We start from the raw sequence: 25761 nt of genomic DNA, 5'->3' as shown, positions 1-25761 counted from the left end.
TTTTTCCCCTTTTTTTTAACCTGGCTATGTCTCTGTATCCATAGACCCTATGGATACTGGGTCTATTTTTATCACAGATGTTTTAGAACAAATCCATGAATATTATCAGACTTGTTTTAAATAAGGAGGAGGTTTTTTTCTATGTACATCTATTGCTTAATTCTATTTGATGGTTCTGTCTTCAGATAAATAATAAAGTTGTGGCAGTTGTTCAAGAACATTCATCCCAAGGTGTACTCCCAGATATACAGTGCGATTTCTATAAACACATCAGAGTAGAATTTCAGCTCTACTGCCATTTCGAGGCTGTTTCACCAGTTCTCTCATTTGCAAATGCCAAATAAAGTGCCTCTGCCCATGTTGTTTTCTTTTTTGGAACATTCCCTTCCTTCAGGAAACACGTAAAAGCTGGGGAAATAATATTCCATTCCTGTCTCAGATTGCTGTGTAGGTGACCATTCCCTTTCAGAACCTCCTTATTTTCAGCAGCAGATAAACTGATTCTTCTGGATAATTTGCATGTCTGTTTATTACATTAATTATGATAACTCTTGAAAAATGCTAACTCTTGAAAGCTGTTGTAAACATAAGGCTTATTACATGTAGACTTTTTTTGGCATTTTGCAAATGTTCATTTCTGATTTATGAATAAGCTTGACCTGGAGGTTATTATCCTCTTCTGAAGTAAGGGGAGAGCTGCTTAAGAAACCTGAGAAAAGATGCCTCCTCCCTGTTCCTGATGTAGCAATCACTGTTGTTGTTCCTCATCTGCCAAACAGCACTAAGCACATGAACTAAATAAAGGGATTCAGAGGGTGCTAATTAGTTGCTATTTCATGATGATGGTTCAGAGTGGTAACAGATGACAGTTCGGTGGTGAACAAGTACCAACAGCAGGGACATATACATAGATATCAAAGACTATTTGAGGATCATCATGCCTGAAAAAGTGAATACATATTCTCAGAAACTGGCAACTGGTAGGCTGGAATACTGCTGGGTGTCTTTTGACATACAAATCACTGACCATATGATGGATGGTTCTCATAACTATGATGAGATCAGTAAGATGCTGCTCAGCTTCCCTTAGGTCATCATTACTTGACCAAATACGTCTTCATGAAGCTGGGGAATAAATGGCACTTTTTGCACTTTTTTCCTTCTTCACCCCTCCCCCCCCCTTTTTTAAACTAGGATGTCAAATAACAAGAATTAGAATCAGTCAGTGCTGAATCTGATAGGAATGATGTTGGAGCTCAGTACAACTCAGTTATATCAGAAATGTATTTCAAAACAATGGACAGATGCTCATGGAATTAGGTTAACATGTCCTGCAACTTCCTTGTATCTGGATCACTCTGATGCACTTCTGATTTGCACTTATCAAAGCTAACAGCAGATAACTTTTCAATATTGTATGGGTTCCATCTGAATGGGGAGTGCTCTGGAATTAAAAGAAGTGTCCTACTGTAGCTATTTATCCTACTGTAAAGCACTGTTGATACTACTACACGCTGCTGACATTATGAGTGAAAGGTTCAAGGTTGGTTGGAAGACTTCTTCCATGAAAAGGATAATTTTTGATCAAGAATACACCTGCTTCTCTCAAAGTCCTGAGGACATTCGAGTGGAGCAGAGATTAATAGTATTCCTCTTAATTGGGAATACAGTTTGGGGGAGAGATCCATGAAATCCTTCCACCTCCAAACCCCTGGTGCCATAATCAGACTTACACTTGTGTAAGCTTGGGGAGGAGGATAAAGACTAAATCATCAACAAATTATGGGTAGGCATATGAAAAGAGAGCCCAGGTGCTAGACACTGAGGCAGAAGGCAGAACAAATCTGTTATCTCTAGAACAGAAACATGCTTGAGAGGTACCATTACAACTTCTAATGTAAAAATGTCACAATTATACTTTTTCTGCTACTGAAAAGAACCCAGATTATCAGTGGCCTGAAGGACCTGACTTCCAGAGAGCAAGGAGAGAACCAGTACAAACAAGACAAATTCTACGCACATGCCTGAAACACAGTAGGGCTCCTATGGCGCTTGCTAATTTGGGAATGGAGGAGCACCTTCCTGGCTGTGGAATAAGCCTGATTTAAGGAAGCAAGAGAGCATGTGACTCGTTTTACATGTCAAGAAACAAAGGCAGACAGACGGGAAACAACTTATGCATGGTCACACAGCAAAGCACTGCTGAAGAGGGATTTCGGCTCTGGGTTTCCACATGCCTGCCTACCATGAAGCCAGCTTGCTGCTTCCACATAAACTGCCTTGCCCTGCAGAGGTACAACAATGATAAACTGGTGCCTTTGTGCAAATGTTGAAGGCACATGTTCTCTGCCACAGACAAATGGCTTTGCCACTGCTGCAGGAAGTGTTACACCAGTGGTATTAACGCTTCACATCCCGGAGTATCATTAATGCTTTTTATCGATATTATGAAGTTCGGCAACAAAAATAATGGGATTTGTCAGGGGCTGTTATAAACCGCCCCTGCTGGATAAATACATAATACATGATGGCAAAGGTCTGATGGGCCTTTAATCAACTGCCTTTCTGAGTCAAATAAATGTCACATTAAGACATAAGCCATGTTACATTCTGTGGGTGCCTCTGCTCCCCTCATCTCATAGGCCTGACACCGCCACAGGGAGCTATGGACACACATAGACTCCTACTTATTTGTAGCAAATATATCAGAACAAAACTGGAACAGCATGTTGTAAATTACAGATTTGGGACACCTTATAATGAAAGGCAAAGGGGAAAGGAAAGAAATATGGGGACACCATAGGCATGATAGGTCAGCTCAAATACATCTCCTTGGGAGCTGGCATTGTCATACCACCTTTTGCAGCCACTGCAGCATATCTCATCTTACTGCCCACAGGGCAGGGTAGAAGCCACTGTGCCATTTCCTTCTACACCGCAAAAGTAGTGGGTCAATTTTAAATGTTAAAGTCACATATTTTAGGTCTAGAATCAGGAAAAGAAACCTCTTTCATTGTTTCAGTATGCACCTGAAAAAATTATGAATGTCCATTTGCACTTCAGCATCTCTTTGAAGAAATTCCAACAATCAAAACACTACTCAAAATTAAATTTACGGATTTGCAGGTTGACTTCCTCCCCCAAATATGAAAGAGCTATTTTTCTTACTGTGCTATGCTGCCTTTTTTTTTTTTTTTAAATTCCAGGCAGCACTTTTACAATCATCTACTTTCCTCTCTGAACAGGTAGGAGACATGAATTTAAATTGCAAAATGGAGATCTAAAGTAGCACAAAGTCTAGGCATATTTGGACATGGAGTTCTAAACCAATTTAAAAGCCCTCATTATTTTTGGCATTCACTAAATAGCTTCACCTTGGACATCCCAAAACAGTGGCTTTAAATGCTGGTGGACATTTGAAAAACTTTGGTCTCTCTTTACTTAACTATGGTAAATATTATGAAGTGGTAGTGCTATATTTCTCTTTAGATTGCAACAAGAAGAGTCATTGTTTTAAAAGCACTAGATTTCACTGCCAATATGTATGAAGGAATCCCAGAAAAATGTGAGTTTTTGTTCCAAATGCGCAAAACCATCATGTGTCAGAACCTGACAAAATTAAAACTCAAATGATAACAAACAAACACTCCCAAAGGTTCCTTATTCCTCGAAAAAGGAAAAAAACAAAACTTAAACTATGAAATAATTAATTCTTCTCGTTCTGGGTCTTAAAAACGCAATAATCTGAACAAATACAGTATTTTCTTCACTTAAAAAGGTCACCAAATCAACAACCTATATAGCAGCACCCAAACTCAAGTGAAAGGGAGACCAGATGAGAAGAGAATCCTGCATAACATCTTCCAAAGAAACCACTAATAGATTTTTAATCCTGATACGGTCAGGTGTCAAACAAAATACAGCATATTTAATCTACCCATATGAGAAGAGCAGGTCAGAGAGCACTCAGGACTGGGTAAAGAAGAGTCCCATGCCACAAGGTCAAATTTCATCAAGGACAGGTAGCAATGCTAGTTGACTGGTTTTTGTACTTGTTGTGCACTTGCAAATGATGGAATACTGTTTTATTTTGAATTACAGCACAACGGCATAATGGCCATCAGAACAAGTATATTCCCACGTATAAACAAACATGGTCCATATTGTCATCCAGAAATACACATATAAATTCCAGATCAATCAATCACACAATGTCACTGAACTAAAATCTGAGTCTCATAAGGTGATACTGCATCAAAGTCTTGGACTGCATTAGAAGAAAAACTCAATATTGAGTCCCGTGGCCATGGGGAGCAACAGAAAAGTTTACAAGGGCCCTGGGCTAACTTTGATGGAACTTCACAACTCATACCAATGAAAAGTATAAAATGTTTAGTATAAATACTTACTCAAGAGACAGAAAAGGTTCCTTCAGAGAAAGGCCACAAACTGATTGTGAGTGATCTGATAAGAAAAGGGAGAAAGAAAAAAGGAAATCAAGTTACAATAAACACACTGAATTATACCAATATAAAACAGGGATCGAGGAGACTTACAGATGGTGGCAATTCCCACAGAAGAGGTAAAAAAAAGCAAATAGTGTTTTAAATTCACAAACTGCATAGATCTTGAAGGCTTTAAACTACCTGACCCCAGAACTATGGAGTTGAGAAAACTGGTAGTGGTTCAGGAGCCTTTCAGTCCTGGAATAATTCCAAGCCAGCAAAGACTAAATATTCTCTGGTGGCCTTTCAACAGTCTCCGTGAAATAGGCTTGTGGCTCCTACGGACAAATGCTCTTATCACAAAAACACTGCCAGACTTGAACGGCATCCTTCTTACCAGTCATGCCAGATATACAGGATTCTGAAACAGAACTCGCCTTCTCAATCCTGACCTTCACAGAAGAGGGGTTAGGCTTATTATTAGGGCTGAGAATGCTTACATTACAGCTGATAGCTGCACAGAAAAATTGTGTTGCCTTAGTTCCTTCTGTCAACATAGTACCTTTCGGATTTGATTGATTTGTTACCCTGAGACCCCTAAGAAAAAAATGACTGCATGAAAGTGGAATGGCTAAAGGATTGCAAACTTTTGGCAGACTACAGGTCTGCTATGGAGTATCTAAGCTTTATTGTCAATATATTTATTTCCATATTTATTTCCAAAGCATGTTAACCTGGGATGAAGCAATAAACAATATTAAAATATTAATATATGAAAACAATAATTATATCCATATACTCCTGTTGGACACACAAAACAAAGGCAGACGCTCCCCAAATGTTCAAAGCTACAAATCAGTCCTGTCCCTGCTTCCCTTCACCAAGCTGAAAAAAATTTTGGTAGACAGACCAGACAGAGCTCTCCATAGGGTTGCTATCAGGGAATGAGGAGCACAGTGGACAAAGACCATGAGACCCATGCCTGTGCTACAGTACTTAAGACATGGCCCTCAACCACTGTTTCCTGTCTAGTTACAGGAAGAGGTAGAGAAATACAAACATGACTTGAGACAGTGAAGGAAAAGAGAGGAGCTCTCACAGCAGAGAGAGACGAAAGGCAGGCAGAAAATTTGTTCAGTTGTAGCAACTATTTGTGGGACTTATGGTCCTGGTAGAGGAGAGTGTGAGAGAAAGCATTTTTGCATATCTAGTGGTTGGTCACTGGCAAGGGAGGTGGAAGAAATAGAGGAAAGAGCAGAGAGAATCATAAAAGCTGTAGAGCAGGAAACAAGATGTTTACAGCATCCTTCAGATAGGCCACCCAGAGAGGCCCTGTTTAACAGTAAATTTCTCTTTAAAGAAGCTGACTGCTCCCACATGTAAGGAAGACTTGCATGAGACAGATAACAGGATGGATTCTGCCCAGACTGAAAAACTGAAATGACATAAAATGAAAGGAAGGGCAAGATCAGACTGGTGGAGAGAAGGTCTTACTTTCAAGAATCCATTATTCTAATGAACTTTAAGGGGGAAGTTCTCCTGGTGGAAAAAAATCTCCATTGCTAAGCATGTATCCCTTATTCTCCTTTACATTGCTCCTGAAGATTTAATCATGGAAGCCCATAGGCTCATCTTTAATAAATGATATGTGAAGGACTGTTAGTGGCTGGTAGTTGGGTAGTATTTCTTTCAGGGTTCTGGGCAGATGGGACAGTGAGCTGCAAACCCAGGAAGAACCTGAGACAAGAGGTCTGAGCCAAAGAATGTGCCTCGGAGGTCCAGAGTTAAAAAAAAAAAAAAGTAAAAAAAAAAGTAAAAGAAAAAAAAAAGTGGGAGGCATCCAGTATGGGAAAAAAACCCCAGAGAATGGAAAATTTTAGGCTGAGTGGTTAGTGTTTGGCTCTGTTATAAGCAACATAAAACAAGGTCTCTTAAGGGAAAACGTCAAGCAACCTTGACAACATGGATGCCAAAGAATTCTACAAATTACAGCCTGAGATTCTGGAGGTGCTGAGTAATGACTTAAACCAACATTACCACCAAATTTGCTGTAAGAAGTGAACGAGATTGTCGTGCCTTATTAAAACCGTAGGGTAATTTTAGACAGGCACAATATACCAGAAGGTGCAAACCAGGATCTGGCAAATCATCAGAACTGAAACACCGTAATTTTTTAAATGATTGCAATTGGTCTGGACACTTGATTACCAGTTTTGTTCAAAAGAAAATATACGAAAACAAAACTTGCCCTGTAAAGTACTGGAAAAACAAGACGTGTCTGAGGAAGTTATGATTCATTCCAGGTTAGATAACTGCAGAACACGTATGCGGGAGAGAAGTGGGCCAAATCCTGTTGTCACTGCCCTGTGCAATCATGCTAACTTAATTGAAACCATGAGCAGAACCTGAACCATTAAAATGCTGGGGTGAAACATTTTATGATATGGCACTGTTGGTCACTAGAGACATTTAACCTAATTACATTAGATTAACACAGTAGATTTCTTCAAGATATATTATTATATAACAACATAAGAAAATGAAGTCTAAGAAAGCTCACTGTTTTCTCCAGGTCACTCTGTTAGAAGCAGAATAGTATCCTGTCTCAATTTATGTCATTTGTTTTCAACCCAGTATGGCTCTGTTTGGTGGAGTGGACAAATGGAATCCACTGATCTTTTCTATATTGAATTCCGAGTGTTAATTAATCATTATTATTTAGAAGCCATTTTGGCCATTGGACAGAATAACCAAAGGCTAATCTTAAACCTGTCCTTCCTTCATTGTGGTCAGATTCTGCTCACTTTCTCTTTCTTTGCTACATGAATAAATTTTATTTAAATCACAAAGACTAAAAGATAAGAAAGATTTGAATGTTAAGGCCATTTAGGAATCTAGTCCCCCCTGAGTTTAATGAGAATAAGGTTCCTAAACACTGAAGAATTTCTATTTATGGGGAGTTGAGATGGTGAAAGCCAGTGGTATGAGTTACTTTATATAAGCAGATGATAGATTTATGAGGCTAACTGCAATTTTCAAAAGTGACTGAGGCATTCAAGTCAAAGTCCACTGGAAGTCAGTGAAATTTGGGCTGTAAACCATGCAGGGACTTGAGAATATTGAGAATATCTTAGGCGTCAAAAACATTTTTGCAATTGGCATTCAGTTGCTTCTTAGAATTTATTCACTAAATGGCTTGAGTTAACCTGCTTCAAGTGCAATTCCGCTCCATTTTTGCAAAGTGATTTAGGATCTCTCTGATATACTGCACTACCAAGGTGAGCATTCCTTCAGCCCCAGGCTGGGAAGAAGCAGGATTGAAGGACTGATAACAGATTCAGATAATCCTAAAATGACTGGTCTGCCTGGAAACATTTTCACCCTTTACTGACATAAACCAGTGAAGGGCACAGCTTTATCATATGTAATCTACTCAGTGAATTGGATCTAAGATGCAGTCTTGTTTCCCCTCCCCTTCTGAATGCACTACACCTGCTATCTAAACTAAAATTTAATCCCAGTGGAAGATAAAGAAAATAATTTACTAGAGAATTCTGCAGTTCAGAGGGGGTCAAATGGAGCCAGTGCCATTCTGGGGGAATGCATTGAAAGAGCAGACAGCTGAAATTCAGTGGAGCCCTTTAAATGATCTGAGGGGGCAAAGAGGCTGCACTGCATTTCTGACACAGCCGAGACAGATTACAGCAAAATTAAATTGAGGATTTTAGTGGATATAATTGTTGTTTTCATATATTAATGAATAACAATAATACATGATTCTAAACTGAATACCAGGTTTGACATTTAATCTGAGCGTTCATACTATCCATAAATGTTCATAAACGTCACAAGACCCCTACCCTTTGATTGAATTACAATCTAGTATGCAATTTAGGAAACACGGATTAATCTACATAGATTTATATTTCTGCAGGTTACACAGTTATTTGTTGATTTATACCCTTTTCCCCTAAGTGTCCTTTTCACTGAGAACCCAGGAACGTACATGCAAATCCTTAATAGGAGAGCAGCTCAAAATCTCAGTGACTAGCAGCAGATGGAAACTTGTTTCAGTGAAATCTATACTAATTATCATTTGCCTTTTGAAGTCACCTCTGCTAATGGCCAGCAGAATCTTAGTCCCTGTGATATCTCCTATTACCTTCCCATTACTTCTTACTACAGCCAGCAATCACCTAACATGTTTCTTGGCAATGCTGTGCAATTAAATCACCTTTCAATCAGCTTGCTGAGGAATCCAGAGATGGAAAGTGATTTAATATTAGGAGTTAATTACAAGAATGCAGAGGAAGGCAGTCAAATGTTATGTTAGCATACCAGAAATATGACAACGCCTTAGCCACAGATGTCACACACGAGGTAAGGGGCCACATCAGGAAAAGTGACATGGCAACAGAGAGAGGAAAATGATCCTCAAGTTCTCCCTTTCCTTTTTTTTTTCTTTTCCTGTGGCCACCTCCTTTAGCGGTCAAAATATCCGGAATTTCAGGCACCTGTATTAACAGGCTTCACTGCACAATGGTGTCTGCTTAGGGACTGATAATGACACCTACTTAAGCAGAGTGTCACAGCACAGAAGTGGCCCAAAAGGCCCATCAGAGAAAAGCAGTTCTATGGATCTTGACCTCTGCAGAGGCCTAATTCTGCTCCCTTTGATATCAAGCAAGTCTTTGCAAACTATTAACTGGGCAGATTCCTTTTCTTCCTCTGCATCTTTACCTCTGTGTGCCTCCTAGAGGAGGAAGCTCCACAGCTTGGCCCCTGTCCTCATGGACTTATTTAGTCATACAAGACTGAAGAGAAGGGCTGGCTACTCTACGTAATACAAAGGGAAATTACCATCACTCGGTTGAGCTGGTGCTAGGAAAGAGATGAACTGAGGGATGGTTTTACAACTGAAAACTTATTGCAGTGAGGAAGAAAGCTCATATGGAAGAGGACACTGCAAATTCAGCTTTAGAACCAATTATATGGCCATGTATCAACTCTTAATCTACAATACTGGAGAATCAAAACAAAATGATCTTTGAGAAATGACAGGGAGTTTTTCTATTTACATTAGAATTAACATACGTTTGCAAACATTGGTACACATATACGTATTTTTGCTTTGTATTATTAAAGAATTTGAAAAAATCTACCCACCTACAGGTGTACATGCCCTTTTTAAAGCAATAAACAGCCAAATTGTTGTTCTGTAGAGAATGCAATGATGACTTGAGAACAATTTTGAATCAATATTTATCAATAATACTTCCATCACTCATTTTCCAAAGACAGAGCATGTTTAGAAGCTACAGTGCACAAGATAATAGAAAAGGCAACTGACTGTTTCCTCTCTCAAATTTGAAGACAACGCCTTGCAGTTTGCCTCAACACATACTGTAGAGGATTTATAACAGCTCAAGGTTATATTTTCTTTCACTAGTGTGAAAGTATCATTGTTAAATCTGAGCTGGAAAATTTAGTCAAAGGAGCCTTTTAATTTTTTTTTTTTTAATTAAGAATAGTTCAAATTTTAGTCTTGTCTTTTTCAAATTGAGAAATATGTACTGAGAAAAGGAGACTTTAAATGTGTGATACACATGCACACACATAAAAATGCTTTTATAAACCAGAAACTTCACGGACCCTTAACTAGAAAATACAAAAGAAAAGTCTTGATGGAATAGATGTTTCAGCACACTCTGTTTGCCAAGAAGGCTTGATAATATTATGTTTTGATAAGACAAAAGAAATTAATGCAATCAAAATTTGGAGTTTCATGTATATATAAGCTAATTCAAAAAGACATCAAGCTGACTCATACCACAGGTAACTTAGCCCAAAATAAGTCCTAACAGCTGTTCTCAGTAAAAACAATGAGACAGATGAAATAAGAAAAGTAATCTCTTGCATCTGCAAACTGAACTCTAATTAACATCCTTTGGAGGTCTCCTGCTCCCTAAGAACTGCAGTCAAGGAAAGTCTCTATACAAAGCACCACCTCTGAGGAAAACATCTTTAAAAGAAGAGCAGGAGAGCTCTCTGGAAGCAACAGCGCATTACAGCTTTAGTTGCTTTAAGAGGCTCAGGGTGAGAGCAAAGGTAGCCAAAAGTGAGGAAGAAAAATGTTAAATAGATTCTTGTTTTCTAATGTAAACGTAGTATTTTGAGCACGCACCTTGACTTAAAGATGGCCTGAAATAGTACTACTTTTATCTTTCAGTAACTCTAACCACTGACTACATCTTTGAGGAATTTGTAGCAATATGTTGGAACTTAGCTCTGAAACCTTAAACAGAAGAAAATAGAAAACATAACTACCTAAATATACAAAGATATATACCTAAAAGTTCTGCCTTTCAGGATCATACCTTAAAAATTACGTCTTGTCTCTGCTCACACCTGTAGGTGAATTTTCTGTTCTGATGGAGTGTGGTTGAACTGGTAGCTCACAAGTTAGATCTGTTGCCTTACACCATAGCCACATCAAATTGTGCTCTCCTTATTGCAAGCTGGATAAGCAGTGAAGCATATCTTCTGCTTCCCTGCTTGGAGATTTGCAGTTCTAGTGCAGGGTCAGTTCAGTGTTCCCTGCAGCCTCTCAAGTATCTGTCCTGAATTCAGCAGTTCCAAAACTGGACTACACAGCACAAGAAAATACAATCGAATAATACTGAATTATTTAGGCAGACTCAACTTCAGTAACCAAAATGTTAAGCTGAGCAAAAAAGGTATTAGGAACTAAATGCATCTTTATTAATAATAGCAATTAGTGAAGTTACTATTAATAAGGAGATAATTACTATAAAATCTAGTGATACATACAAATAGGTTACTAATGTGAGGAAGTGACCCTGGAAAATGAGTTTAAGTTATTGGTTGGGAGCTTTCTGTTGCTAATTATGATTTTCTTTCTGGGTATTAATGTTCCTCCAGCATGATCTGATAAACCTGGCTGTGTTGTGATCACTTCTCTAAATGGTGTCTTTGGACCATATGCAGTCCCAAGAGCCATGACACCCCACTCTATGTAATTTATTTCCACAGTGAGACGTGCTGACTCCCCATAATATTTCTTTCATTTTAATGTCTGACTAACATTCAATTTGGGACATAAGTACTCCGATATATCATTTTTCCCTGATGGCACTGCAGATCAGAACTAAAGGGCACTGGCTGAGTTTGCGAGTACCACAATGCTCTGAGAACAGGCTCAGCTAGGGTGGGGGACACTGTGAAGCCTGAGCTGCAAGGGGACTGGAGGGTTGTGCAGGGATGTGGGGGTCTGCATCATCCATGGGTGCTGGGGGGGCAAAGGGTATCTGCCTATCCAGTAAAGAAATCAGAACTTGACTATACGAAGACCTGTAGGAAAATCTTAACCTGACAGAGACTGTACACAAGAACAGCAAATTCTTGAAGGATAAGATAGCATATGGTTTCTGCTCCATTTTTTTATAATTTGTGCTGCTTCGAACATGAATTGTGTTCTTGTGACAGTATGCAACATTTGGAACAAGACTAAAAGCATTGCAAAAGTATTTCACTTTCCTTTAAACCCCTGCAGACCCACTGAAGTCACCAGGGTTACGCAGCTGTACTTCTGTATGCAGTGTTAAGCCTTCGGCATCTACAAAGACAAGTTAAGTATGTGCTTTGTCTGAGCTTTCCAGAAGGAGAACCAACTTGTTTTTTTCCTAAAAGGCCATAATCAATACTTTGGAATTTATTTTTCACCCGTTTCTTCTCACTTCATGCCTATTAAAATAAATCAAAACTACCTTATAAAGATCCACTAAAAGGGTTTCTGGGAACAATACTCTCCATTTCATATTTGGTATGAGAACAGTGTACTCTGTAGAAATGCTGTTACTTTTGTGATGCGTGCCCTGACAACTGAGCTTCAGAGGAACTAAGTTTTTCATTGCTCTTTTATATGGGGATGCACGGCTGAAGTGTCAAGAATGCAGTCTCTTATCATTGAATCTGATCCCTCTTATCAGCAAATCTGATGGTATTTTATAGGATCCTGTACCTAATCCTAAGTTTTACTGCTAATATATCCAAACCACCTCCCCTCTTGAATCCTAGTTGTGTCAGTTTAACTTTGACATGCTTCCCTCCCTGACTCTCACTACCTACATGATGCTGCAGGAAGGGAGTTTAGGTTGTGCAACAGTAAACTAGCTTAGATGGCATTTTTTACCAACTCTTCTACCTTAATTGGAATATCCATTTGGTAATATAGATAGAGGACAAGACAGGGTAGTCGACTGAATCAAATTATTGCAAAATGTAACTGAAGGGAAAAGGTATATGCCCCAGTCAGACATAATATAAAAGAAGTCACACTTGTGAGTAGCTAGCACCTTCTTTAGTAGGACTCAGCCTATAAAGCAACACTTCTGTTACAGTCCTGAACTTCCTCTCCTGAACAACCAAACCATCTTGGTACCTCAGCCTGGCAATTTCATTTGCTGACCCAGTCAACAAGTAGAAATAATACTCACAACTGAATTGTAGGATATGCTTCCTGACTGTCTGAATTATTTCTTTAGTTTTCCAAACTTCCCAGTTTTCCCCAAAACAGTACAGCTTATCCATATCTGTACAGCTACAGAGAGCAACTAACATGCCCTAAAGCTGTGAAATTCAATATACATAGTCTCAGAAGCTTTATTTGTAAAAAAACCAAAACAAATTACCAATGAGCTGAACATCACTTTTTGCTTTATAGGGGTAATTGTCCTTATTCCAATTGTATGGAATGAAAAAAGGAAAGAAGAGAAAGCTAAACTAATCTTGAAGCTGATCAATACTAAAGGAGAACTACAAAATGAACTCACATCTTTTGATGCCCAGTTTAGAGCCTGTATTACATCAAATGAGAAGAAAAATCCTTACAGAAACCTGAAAAGCCACCTGCATGCTCCTTTCAGTGAAGAAAAGCCAATCCCTTTGATTGCTGAAGCCAAACCAAACAGCAGACACAGAGATTTTACAAAGTCTCTTAGTGGTGAGCCATAGTTTATGCTACTTATCAGCTTTCCTGTACAGCTAAATGTCCATTTCACAAAGACAAAACCAAAACCAAATAATTCCAAGAACTTATTCAAACTCAGTTTACATAGTTCACTGCATCCATTCAATTCAGAAACATAAACCCTTCCTTATGGGTTGGATTTGAATATAATCATCACACCATTTTCCCAGTTATCTAAAAATGCAAAAGCTTACCATGATCAAAAGGAGGTTTATAGGTGAGTCAGTTTAAGAAGCAGCACAATAAACAGGCCTTATAGTCTAAGAACATGTCACTTCTATAGATGGACCCTGTCTCATATGCGATTGCAGAACTATACTCAGGGTTAGTTTGGGAGGCAAGTGGGTAGGGGAGGAAAGACTCAAATCCAATGGATACTGTATAGCATGAGAGCACTGCTAGCTTTATTTTGCAACCCATTATTTTCATACACATATGAATCAAAGAGATAAACTACACCAATTTCTTCATAGCTGACTTGTTACAGGATATTGTGAGTCTTCACTAATGACTCCTTGAGGTTGGATATTACTGTGATTAGGAGTTGGGAGGATAGAGGTCTGAGACCTTCCAAAGGAAACATTTTGTTCTGAACTGTTACAAGAAAATAAAGTCAGCATTACAGTAACTTTAACAACCCAACCAGGATAATGGTCTGTTCATGCAGACAGTGCTTTTGCTATTTAAAATGAGGGACACAAACTTCATGTAAGATGGGTAGCTGAGATAACCCAGCTACTCAGTCTTGGGGATCAGAAAGCTGTCAGGTTGAGAAATATGAGTATCTGTGGTAACACTCTGGACAAGTAAGGAAGGTAAAGTTATTAGCAGGTGGCAAAAAAACCCTCAAACCCCAACACTTTAAAATTTACTTTTGGTTTGTGGCATGGATAAATGAATTAATGAACCTGAGATGCTTTGACACTCTTGGAAGCCTAGTGAGATAGATTTTGGTTTTATGCTAAAGCAGGCTGTAGGCAATGCTATTCTGCACTGCCAGTTATCCCAAAAAAGACTGATGGTCATGCCCATCACCCAGGTCGACATGAAAAGCTTTACTGACTTCACTGAGAGTGAAGCAAAGAGGTACCTCTACACCATGTTCCCTTGTAGCAAAAGCAGATAAAAAGCATTCCTTGAAGACAAACGTAGGTTTTGCGGGATCAGATTTCCCCCCAGCTCCTATCTGCTTTCACCACAAAATCTTAGTTTTCTGATTGCCATAAAACTGAGATTAAAACAACAAACTTCCTTAGAAAGTACGCTGTGAGGGGATGAATTTTAAAATAAAGCATCTTTTTTTCTTTCATTATCAACTCTATCATTTATCAGCTCTAGTTTTTATCAGCAGCATCTATCACTTGCCACTGTGGCAGAATCAGAGGCAACAGACGCCTTTGGAACCCCCAATAGTGGAAGGTATCTGCCAGAGGTATCACCATATTGTGGTGAATATTCACTGAAGGATTTAAAGTTAACCATGTATTTGAGAACAACTAGAGAGTTTCCTTATTCAAAGCACTCAACAATTTCCATTTCAGTGCAAGTGAAATGGTGAAAAATACTGAGAAATGTCTTATGTATTCAGAGCTTTTTACTGCACAGAGATATCAACAAACCAATCTATACAGCTTAAGAGCTAAGGTCACGTCTCCATCCTAAAAGAGCCTTGAAGAAAAGTTATGGACTAGACTAATGAGAAGACTCTGTTTACTAGGAGAGCTATACAGAAAATGCCTCTGTTTCCTCAAAATATGTTTTCCTGGGGACAGGTCAGTGGAAAGACATACCATGTAACCTGGGAGATGATCACTGTTTTCTAGCTTCAATGAAGGGAAAACCATGTGAGCAAACAGTCTCCCCCATGCACACCATACAAAAGTGATCCCTGGGAAGGGTTTAATGGAATCAGATTGTCAAAACGATGAAGCTGAAAAAGCTTTTACAGATTACATCCATGACAAAAACTTTAGCATAATGTATATAGTGCAGAGTGGTTTTTGTCATGGCAAAAAGGAAGGAATATCATTAATTTAGACACTAAGTGTAAAGTTCTGCTGAAAATCTCCATGGGATAAATCAGAGAAATACAGCATTGACCAGACAAATGGAGCCAGGCAAGTCCCAGTTCTTGTTAGAAGTTATCGAAAGTGCCATTGAGTTTTTAAAGTCTGTCATCTCTGGTAGATGATAGGAAAAGGGTTGGGCTGTTTTCTTCAGATCTACAAGCATCTGGCTACAGTCTTGCTGGGGCATATACATGATTGGAATCGAAAATGAGCTCTTTTAAAAGTGCTTCTTAAAGGGACCCTATTCATACAAAGTACTTTCTCCCCAAATCTTTTATGGGAAAAAAGCTCATTATGGTCACACAGACAAATGCTGTATAATCTTTCACCCTGTCCACTAGCAACGTGTTCAATCCAATTTACAGCACTTCCCGCTATTCTACTTCTGGACTCCCCACACAGCTCTCCTAAATGCATACCCATCCTGACCCACTGCTCCCCACCTGCTGCTCTTTCAATTTCAGGCTTCCCTGGAGCACTGACTGCCATTCATGCCTAATAGCAAGGTGGAGCAACTTGATTAGACAACTCTGAAAAGTGAAATTTCTGAGCCTTTTTTAGACACAGAAACACCATAATTAAGACACACAGTATTGTATGTTGGAATGCTCTGAGACAGATGAGAATGGCCTTCACTTCAGGAAATGTCATTTTGTACCCATGACAATATATATTCATCTGAAAAACAAAACTTTCTGATTGAAGCTCCTTTAAACTCCTCAGCCTGCTGAGAGATCTATCCCTGCTCTTTGCATCCACTTCCATGTAGATGCACTAAGGGCAATAGGGGCTGGCAATTAGTAGAGAGAAATTTTCGAGGAACCCTTATCCACTTCTGGAAGGCCCATCTGCAAATTGCAATTTTTTCCCAATGCAGCTTATTTTTTTCATCTACCTTGGGCAATTCTGCTCACTAAACATATACGATCTGCTTCAAGTACTTGACATTCGGAGCAGGGGTGCAAAGGTGGGATCAAGCAATGCAATAGACCATGTCACACAACTGATGTACAGCATTGGTTTTGGATCCTGACTGGATTAACGTTAAACCATTGAACCCTCAAACCATTTATTTAAGCCCATGCTTAACTTCAGATGTGTGAACGCAACGGGATTCAAGCACGTAATTAAAATTTAACCTTTACTTCCCTAACTTTAACATTTACTACCTTAACAGAAATGGACTTATGCATGTGCTTAAATGGTTTGCTTTGTAAAGACCATTTATAGAGCTGAAATAAGAACTGGGAAGAAGAGATGAAGACATCATCGTGATTTGGACACATTCAGGATTACAGGAGAGAAAAATGTCACTATGAAATTATAAAAGATGGTAACTACTTCTGGAAGACAAAAAGCATTTTTGATGCAATACTATATTTACTAATACTCACTCTATAGCTTTCTAGTTAGGGATGCAGTTTGATTTTCTCTCACTATTTTTCCTTAAGCTAGTCTTATATGTATGTCCATCACCATCTGGAGAAGGTCAGGGCAGCTCCCGGGCTGATTCCTTTGCCTGCACAAAGGAAGGTAAAAACCACGTGCAGAAAGCCGTCTGTCACAGCACTTACCACTTACACAGTAAGTGTGTGTGTGAGCTGATAGTTCCGTACCTGAAAGTATATGAACATGTGATTTTTCAAGCAGGCCGTTTGCTTTGACTAGAGCAAAGCCTGCCTTTCTTGAATGTTTGCACAAAGCAAACACACAAAGGGCGTGACTGCAGCCGGAGCAAACTCATTTGTAAAAGTAAGTGAATACTCACGGACTTTTTGTCTGCGTGTGTGTTAATGTCCACACAGTTGCTCTTTTATTAGGTATAAGTGGCCTTTCTGGTTGACACTGAGAAACAGTGCATCAGTGCTCATCCCAAGGAAACATTCACATCTGCCAGCTTCCCTCATCTGTCAATATGCCCATGCACAGGGCAGGAGCAGGGGTGAATCAGAAGGACTGAGTGGGACTGACAATAGAGCTTGCATCAAAGGTAGCATTTCTCTGTCTCTCTGAAATGCAGGCATTTTACAAGCCTTTCTCCCTGAAGGAATTAGGATTAGACTTCAAAGCTGCAGAACAAAACAGAGTCATACAGGCACACAATTATTGGACTAAGTCCATGGACAATGATACCAAGGGGTTTAACGTTCATGAGATCTTTTCAGACTATTGCAGTATCCTTTCTGTTCTGAGAGTTCTCTTGCCAGCAAAAGCCTCCAACCCCTCCGGTAGCGGCCGCAGCATTAGCTGGCGTGACAGCACCGTGTGTCCCCAGCCTCACCGGTGGTATCGTATTCCCACTAGAAAGATTCAGTATACATCTTTCATGTTTCTTAATAAAGGAAAGGATTACAAGGTACTAAGAGTATCAGACATAACCCCAGCAGTCCCTCTTTCACCCCAATTCTCTTCTCCCAAGATAGTCATTACATCAACTCTAAATTAATTTATCTTAGGTAAACAGCACAGAAGTATTACAAACAGAATCAACTCCTCTTCAACTTGCAACACTTTTTTTCTTTTACATTCTTTACAAACAGAAGTGGAAAAAAATAAAATATGTACATAACAGCAAATGTTCTCTCACTATTTTTCTTTTTTTTTCGTTTTTTTTTAAACTGTTTTTATCTTATATAAACAGTGGTGATGGAACTATAAACACCATTATTCCACCTCCATGTTAATACTCTTATTATCTTGCATAAACAGAAGTGAACGAATATGTACATGACACCAATCAATCCTTAGAAAAAAAAAAGGAGAGAGAAGTTTTTATCTTTTATAAACAGCGGAGGAAGAACTTAATGAATTCAAAATGTAGTTTTCCTGTTTATACTATTATGATCCGAAAGTAGAAACCAAATGATGTATATTCAACATCATGCAAGCAGTCAGTTATGAAATACCTTCTGCTGACTTCAAGAGTAAATGCAGCATTAGTGAAATCTGCAGGTCTGAGGGATTTGAAAACCAGTGGTCTGACTTTAACCACAGAGCAGGGGATGCGCTGTCTTCTCCTATGATACTTTGGCAAAAGTTCTTCAGCCCCTTCCTTGAAGTGCCACCCAAGATAAAACAGGACAGCTCAATCTCTGTGGTGAACCCTTAGTATTTGGTCCTTCTGGTGAGATTGCCAGACATAGGGAGGTAATTAATATAGATGGGTTATGTGTAATTTGGACACCTACCATTAGAAACTGGGCTCAAACCCCTAAGTCATTTCACAGAGGCCACCCAACAGCTGTTCGACAGTAATGACGTAATGACTTTGGGGCATGACTGACCTGGGTCAGATTTAAACATGTAACTTCAAGCTGATAGGCTCCATATGTCAGTACTAATCCCCATAACCACCCACGCCTTCTCCCTTCTTATTTTTGTGTGTGCTTGTTTCTGGTTGATCTTCTAAAGCCCATCTCTGAGCCTAAAAGATTCTTCCCTCTACCTCATATATCAGCCTTAACCAGAATGAAGTGTAGTTTCAGGTTTTTTCCCCCTCTACCATAGTTTCCTATGGTGGATCCTGTTTTCCTTTCCTTTCCAGTGTCTATTTCCTTCTCATCCTAAATTGTCAGCAATGGTACCTGGTTTTCCCACAAAGGATGCTTAGAGGAGATTTTTTTTTCAGGCCCTGTCCCTTTTCAGAAAAGGGGTTGCTCTTCAGATTGATAGTGCCCTTCTCTGCTGTTATCCCTTGCAAAAGGAACGTGCATTTTGTTTCAGCCAGTCTGTGTATAAACACAAGCTGGGGTCTCCTACATAGCTGGGTGCAACTGGTGGCCCAGGTGGTCAGCCTTGCATTTCTTTTAAAAGCATTTATTCCCAGGTTCCAGACTGAATACAGCTTTAACCTGTATCCTGCTGCCCAACTTCCCACAAAGTTGGGACCTTTGCACAGGAAGAGAAGATCACTCAAAAAATTAGAACCCTGTTCCACTGTACAGATTTTAACAGGATGCATGGTCTGAACCACCTGCTAAAGGGCAAAAATCTCTTCTATGGGTTACTCTGTGTGCTAAGGAGATCATGAAGGAAAACCTCTGTAAGAAAACTCAGGGCAATTAGGGCCAATCAGAGAATGCAGAGCCCCTCTGTTCAGGAACCAGAAGAAAGAGTTTTGCTTGGCAGCAATCTGCTTTGCTGCATCTGAGACTGTGAAAAGAATTTCCTTAAAATAATAACTGCTCAGATAATTGTGATGCAGTGATCGTGAATATAGAAACAGTGTTGTCCCCCTTGTTTTCCTCCTTTCTTTTCCTTGTATTTCACTTGTTTTCTATATTTGTACATACTCTGAGACCCAGTTAGTGACACTTCTGCTTTCTACCAGAGAAGACCCCTGAGATGCAAAGTTCTGGCCAGCAGGATCTATGTCTGAATTTTCCCTCCTCACAGGGATGTTAAGTCTACATTCTGCAGCCTCTATCTAAAAAGGCTTTTTTAAGCACCAAATTAAACACACAGGGAGAAGTAAGGCCTTTCAGAGGAGGGTAGCCAAAAATTGAAGAAAAAAAAAACATATTTCACCATTTGTTTTGAAAACACCAAAAATGATTAAAACATATTATAAATGAAACCAAACTAAGAAAAAAAAAATCTTACCATATGAACAAATTCCCTGCCAAGTTCCATTTTTAAATCAAAGCCATTTTAGGCTCATATGTTGAAAAAGAGAGTCTTAAACTAACAAACTTATGTAATGGATTTTAAAAAACTGCACAGACGTGCTTAACTGAAATTGCCAAATCTGTTTGGACTACATGAGGAGAGAGAAGGAGGAAAGGGAAGAACGTAAAAAGGTTCGGGATTCATCTGTGCAACTGCCCCCAAGTTGAGGTTCCCTTTGAAGTTGGCTCCAGCTTTCAAGGAGCCAAGAAAGATGACTCACTCCATTCTAGTTTCTCCCCCTGCCCTCTTTTAGTGGACCTCAAAGTTTGGGACAAATACAAATGGGGTTCCTTACCCATAGTAAAAATTATGAACTTATATTTGGATAGCAAAGGGAGAGAAAAGGGAAAGAAATGGTTAAGTGAGAAGTGAGATACAAATCCACAAAGACTCTCAAGCAAGAAGTAACAAAGGTTAGGGAGCCTTTGGGGTTGGTGGAAAAATATAGACTATAAACCAGGACAAAGAGATTAATCAAGTGGTAAGCAAAACACTGTTAAGTATCATGAACAGAAAAATGTAAATGACAATTTACATTTTTCTGTTCATGAAATACTTGTATATCTAACCCAGCTTTTGGATAGTTCTTTTCCAACTAAGAAATACCAGGTTTTGCTTTAGCTAGGAGGATATCATTGCATTTTTCTAAGCAAGTATAAGAAAATATAAATGGCAAGAGAAAGGATTACTCAGCCCACTGGGTTGCAACTGAAAAGGCAAAACTAGAGGTCTCATCCTGTCAAGTAAAGACTCCCTGCTTCAAGCACTACATGTCTTCTGTCATCTGACAAGCATCCTGATACTCTAGCCCTACACAACAACAATTCCACAGCTTCCATGACCTTCCCTCTGTGAAGAATCGAGACGTGCAGCCTGCCTTGTACCTGTTCCTTTGAAATTCTCCAAAGGCCAAGTGGAACACTCTCTGACCTACTCAGGTGCACCTGCTCCTCTCTTCACGCCAAGTTTTGGGTGGCCAGGAAGGCCTGCTCACCCTCTCTCAGACTGCCCAAGAGAACTTTCAAGTCTTCCTAAGACATCAGACACTTGCCAAGGTCAACTAGCAGGTCTCTTTCTTTCCCCTTCAACAGCTTCCTCAATCAAGTTTTGTTCCTTCAGGATTTCAGCATTAGCAATAACAACAAAATTACATCTGCATCTGACGACTGCACGGCCTTGCTTCCCTGCCATGTTTCTGCATTTGCTGTTCAGACAAGATTTTGTTTGGATCCAGGTTTAAAAAGCTGTTCAAAGCCCATAGCTGGTGAGGTGGTTCAGGGGCAGTGTCCTGATTTAAGCCTCTCCCTGTACTAATCTGACAAGAATGCTGTAAAGACCAAAGGGTAAAGAGTTATAATTGCTTAGTATCATAATTATAGGCGGGCAAAGGGGGTTCTGCTGCTTTTTAAAAATTAAAAATGTGTTCAAGTTCAAGAATGCTTCTCTGTTAAATTTACACAGAAAAATAATCTCAGCTCATAATGATGAACAATGACTTAACAGGAAAAATAAATCACAGCCAGAAGGCAGGTCACAGGACTGTGCAGTCAGCAGAAGATATAAAATATAAGAAAAGTTACAATAGGGCCACAATAAACTATCCACGTTTGGTGGCCTAAATCACTCTCTCTGTTAACTCCTGTACAACCCAGACATCCTCAGATGTTTCTCCCAGTCACACGTCTGCAACTACAAGGCCTAAGAAACAACTGTAGGTGATCCATTCTCTATTCTGCTACCTTCCATGAAGAGTATGGTTGCAGCCTAGGGAGAATTCACCCATCTGGGATGAGGAAGTTCAGAAGTCACCTCAGGAATGTCTCATTACAGTCGGATTTGCAGACTGTTTATACAGGCTCTTCTTTAGATTCCTTGCTTAGATTAAGGTCCCTACATGTGAGGCACTGAAGATAGGGGTTCCAGGGAGCTGTCTCTCCCAGTGGCACCCAACCACTGCCTTGTGCTGACAGGTACACTCAAAGGGCATGATGTTTTCAGTCTCGTTTCTCCAAAAGCAAAGGCTGGATCAACAGTTTCTTGGAAGTTCCCAACAGTAAGTGGCTATCAACTCAGACCGAGGAAAGTCCAGTTTGAGTGTAAGTACTGCTTTGTGCCCATAGCTTTAACCTAGGAATTACCAAGTCATACTAAGGCTGGACTTGATGATCTCTGAGGTCTTTTCCTTTAATGATTCTGTGATATGCCATCATCATCCCCAAAGGGAAGAGTTGTATCAGGCGAGCCTGGCCACTGATCCTGACCAAATCTTTAAAACAGATTGAGAAATCAATAGGGACAGTGGCAATGAAACAAAATGCCCATGCTAAATCAACCCCTTCTCATGGTCTTCCCACAGCAGGAATAACATGCTGGTAAGTCATTATTTACTTCCCTAAACTATAAACACCGTGCATCAGATTAAGCACCCATGGGGTTTGTTCAATACAAAAAAGGGGACTGGGACATTTGAGTTATACTAAACAGCAAAATATCAGCAAATCAAGAGACTGAAATATGCCTTCATTTAATTTACATTTGTATAAAACCTTATACATTGTATAGCTAGAGATGAATTTTGTTCAAAAGGTTTTAGACAACCAATCCTAGAAGGTCCTAATGCTCTTGTTTTTTATCAGCTTCCAAGGTGCTCAGCACCTTATCATAATGATAGAGTTATGCATATTCTGATCTTCAAGATTTCAAATTTCAGTAAAAAAAAAAGTAATTAAATGGACACTTCCGTTTAATAAATGAAATAATAACAATAAACCAAAAGTACAACTCCTTCAGCTTCAGTTCACCTTTTATGTATGTATGGAAGTGTATGGAACAGCAGAGCTGTTCTGGGAAAATGAGTGATTTCCAGCTGGGGCGATGTAAAAATAAAAAATTGTAATTTGGTCAAGGGAATGATCTCTCTTCCTTTCTCAAATCAGTATTTGCTGCCTGATATGGGAAAGCTGTGACTCAAATCTCTAAATGCTTCTGAAAACATGATGGCTTGCAATAGAATATGCAAGCACTTACTTACAGCCACCTCTTTAAACACAAGTAGAGAAGGAAGCATGGTCTAGGGGCTAGTGAGGCTTTGCAAAATTATCACGAAATTCCACCAGCCCCATGGTGAAGAACAGTTAGCCTACAGCTATCTGGCACCATGGGCCTGATGGGTCAGTGATGAACAACAGTGGTAAAGAGCAAAGACCTTTTAAGTCCTCCGTAAACAACCTGACAAACACTAAACTCCCCACATCCCTGCACCCTAGAGAAGACCGAGATTTTTGAAGACTCGCTTAGAAAAAACTGCTAAGAAACAAGAACACCTGGGCAGTATCCTCTGAAATCAGGGTGACTCATAGTGAAACTCAAGGCAAGTAAGTTAATGTGAACACTTCTGACCAGTTGGAGGAGAACTTGGTTTTTTCCACAGGGCTAAAAAAGCATGAAAAAGTACAGTAGAAGACAATTAAAATGCATCACCACACTCCAGCGATGCTGTGTTCTTTTAATGGGCCCATTCCTTTAACAGATGTTTGAGCAGTGGGCTGCAGCCTACTATAGCTGAAACCCCCAGAAAACGGACGCGTGCATTGTTCAGTTTTTGGAAAGTACTCTGTGGCCTTTTAGAGTCGTGGTATAAATGCAAGCTGTACCTGATTCCCAGCTCCCAGGAATAATTAAGAGCCAGTGCCAACATCTATTCCAATTCTGATTTACAGTTCTTGTCAGTATAAATACAACTGTCCTTTTCTGCCAGGGGAAGGGTGAACTGCCTTACAAAAAAATGCAAACCAGCCTGATCTTTTACCCAGAACACTGCTGAGTAACGAATCCTTTAACCATGCCAGTTTGGGAGGCAACAACAAAGGAAACAGGCATTTTCTTCTGGGAAGTGTTGCATATTTGGATCCTGAATCTTCTTCAAACTTTAAAAATGCTGATGGAATTACTGAACTCTTTCTTACTAAATTCATACAATGAACTTTTGAAAAAACTTTGTTTAGACATACAATGCATTTTGCTAGGCCTATGACACTAAGTGACAAAATACTCTGTTCAACACAGTTCCTAAATAACTTACAGTCCAGTTTGAAAATATAAACATTCAAAGGAGTTCCTACCATTCTGGATACTTAGCTAAGCTGAACTTCCTAGAACTTTAGCCTATAAGTACTCAAAGGTTAAATGGACAGAAAACAGATGAAGAGCCTGAAGCTATCTTCAGAAAAGCTGGTCCCATCAGTCAGCTTTGCCTTTGATTTCAATAAGCCAGCATTAAACATGGGATTTCATTCCCTGCTTTGCTACTCACTCCATTGTACGATCTAGTAATTTTCTGCCTCAGTTTCCCTTTGACACTAGGGAATAAATTCAATTGTAAAATAAACTATTGGTTTTAAATTTGAATATGTTACTGTCTCAAGGAAAAGCCCTGGATCCCTAGAGCACACTTCAAAGAGGGGAGAAGACTGAAATTCCATCAGCCGTAAGACAGTCAATATCTCAGCAAGATACTGAGAGCCTTAGCATAAAGTCTGTGCCTCCAGTGAGCTTTCTTGCAACTTCTGTTCATATTCTGAGAACCAGGAATCCTTTGGAAAAGGAAAACCAGATCAATATAGAAAAGAAGGACTCTGAAGGGAGCTTAAAGAAATCTTATCTGCTGCAAATCTTCTGTTGACCATTGAAGCATGAAGTTTAAATGTTTTCAGCCAAATCTTTAAAAATACTTATACATTGTAGATCTCCCTCAGGGCATTTTGTCCTTTTCAAATCTAATACCAAGATAGATATACTGCATTAGGTACAGAACACCAGATCAGCATTCCTGCTGAGCAGATGGAGCACAGATGGAGGATGCACCTGACCTCAATGCTAGAGCAAAAGGAGTTGGTATGACTTAGAATCAGTTCTAGGTATTGGGATGTCAAATGTTGCTGCCACCCAGCTCTCTAACCACCACTGCTACAATGCTGCCTGAAATGCTCACAAAGCAGATCTTGAAGTGCCATGGCTCACATTTCAAGGTAATAAACCAAATCATAAGTGGTGATGGGTTTCTTGAAAATGTTTAGTAATAAACTGTTATGGTTCAGGAGTTGCTTCAAAACAATGTCAGATATTTGTAGAGTTGGGATAGAGCAGTCAGCTTGGGCAGGTAACTTTACTTACCACACCAGTACAAGCTGTCTGCACTCATGAGTCAAAATTCTCAGCTTTTCTACCCACCTGAAGCAAAGCTCTCCCCTGTGAACCCCAGTGCCATAGGAGAAACCGTATAGGCAGAGAAACCCAGGCTTTCTCACGACCCCCTCAGCCCCCATGGACCCAGATTCTGGGCTCATTCTCTTCATCTTTTTAGGTACTTGTATAGTCCACATCAGGCATCTCTCCATTTTTGTAGCAATTATTTTTAAAGCATCTTTTATAAATTAGAGAGATGTACGTACAGGTGGGAAATGGTGATACATTAAAAAACTAAGGCTGAGGTCTGCAATGGTATTTTGCTTCCTAGTTCCTAGGAATTCAA

The 25761-nt window shown here is 39.5% G+C and overlaps 1 protein-coding gene across 19 annotated transcripts in view; it reads right to left on the bottom strand.

Annotated features, from left to right (window-relative positions):
- ZBTB20 (zinc finger and BTB domain containing 20) overlaps positions 1–25761 on the bottom strand; it is a 475348-nt gene that overhangs the window by 137916 nt on the left and 311671 nt on the right. For 16 of the 19 annotated variants that reach the window (XR_007903182.1, XR_007903183.1, XM_051779641.1 and 13 more), the window contains one exon: positions 4410–4464. The exons of 2 other annotated variants lie outside the window; for them this stretch is intronic. The gene's annotated coding sequence lies outside the window, so the exon portion shown is untranslated. One more of the 19 variants, XR_007903184.1, reaches the window with a different exon arrangement.

Source organism: Manacus candei, unplaced genomic scaffold (genome assembly GCF_025592945.1).
Source record: "Manacus candei isolate 608988 ecotype Guabito, Panama unplaced genomic scaffold, ASM2559294v1 h1tg000014l, whole genome shotgun sequence".
Lineage (NCBI taxonomy): Eukaryota > Metazoa > Chordata > Aves > Passeriformes > Pipridae > Manacus > Manacus candei.
This window is presented reverse-complemented; position numbering and strand designations above follow the sequence as displayed.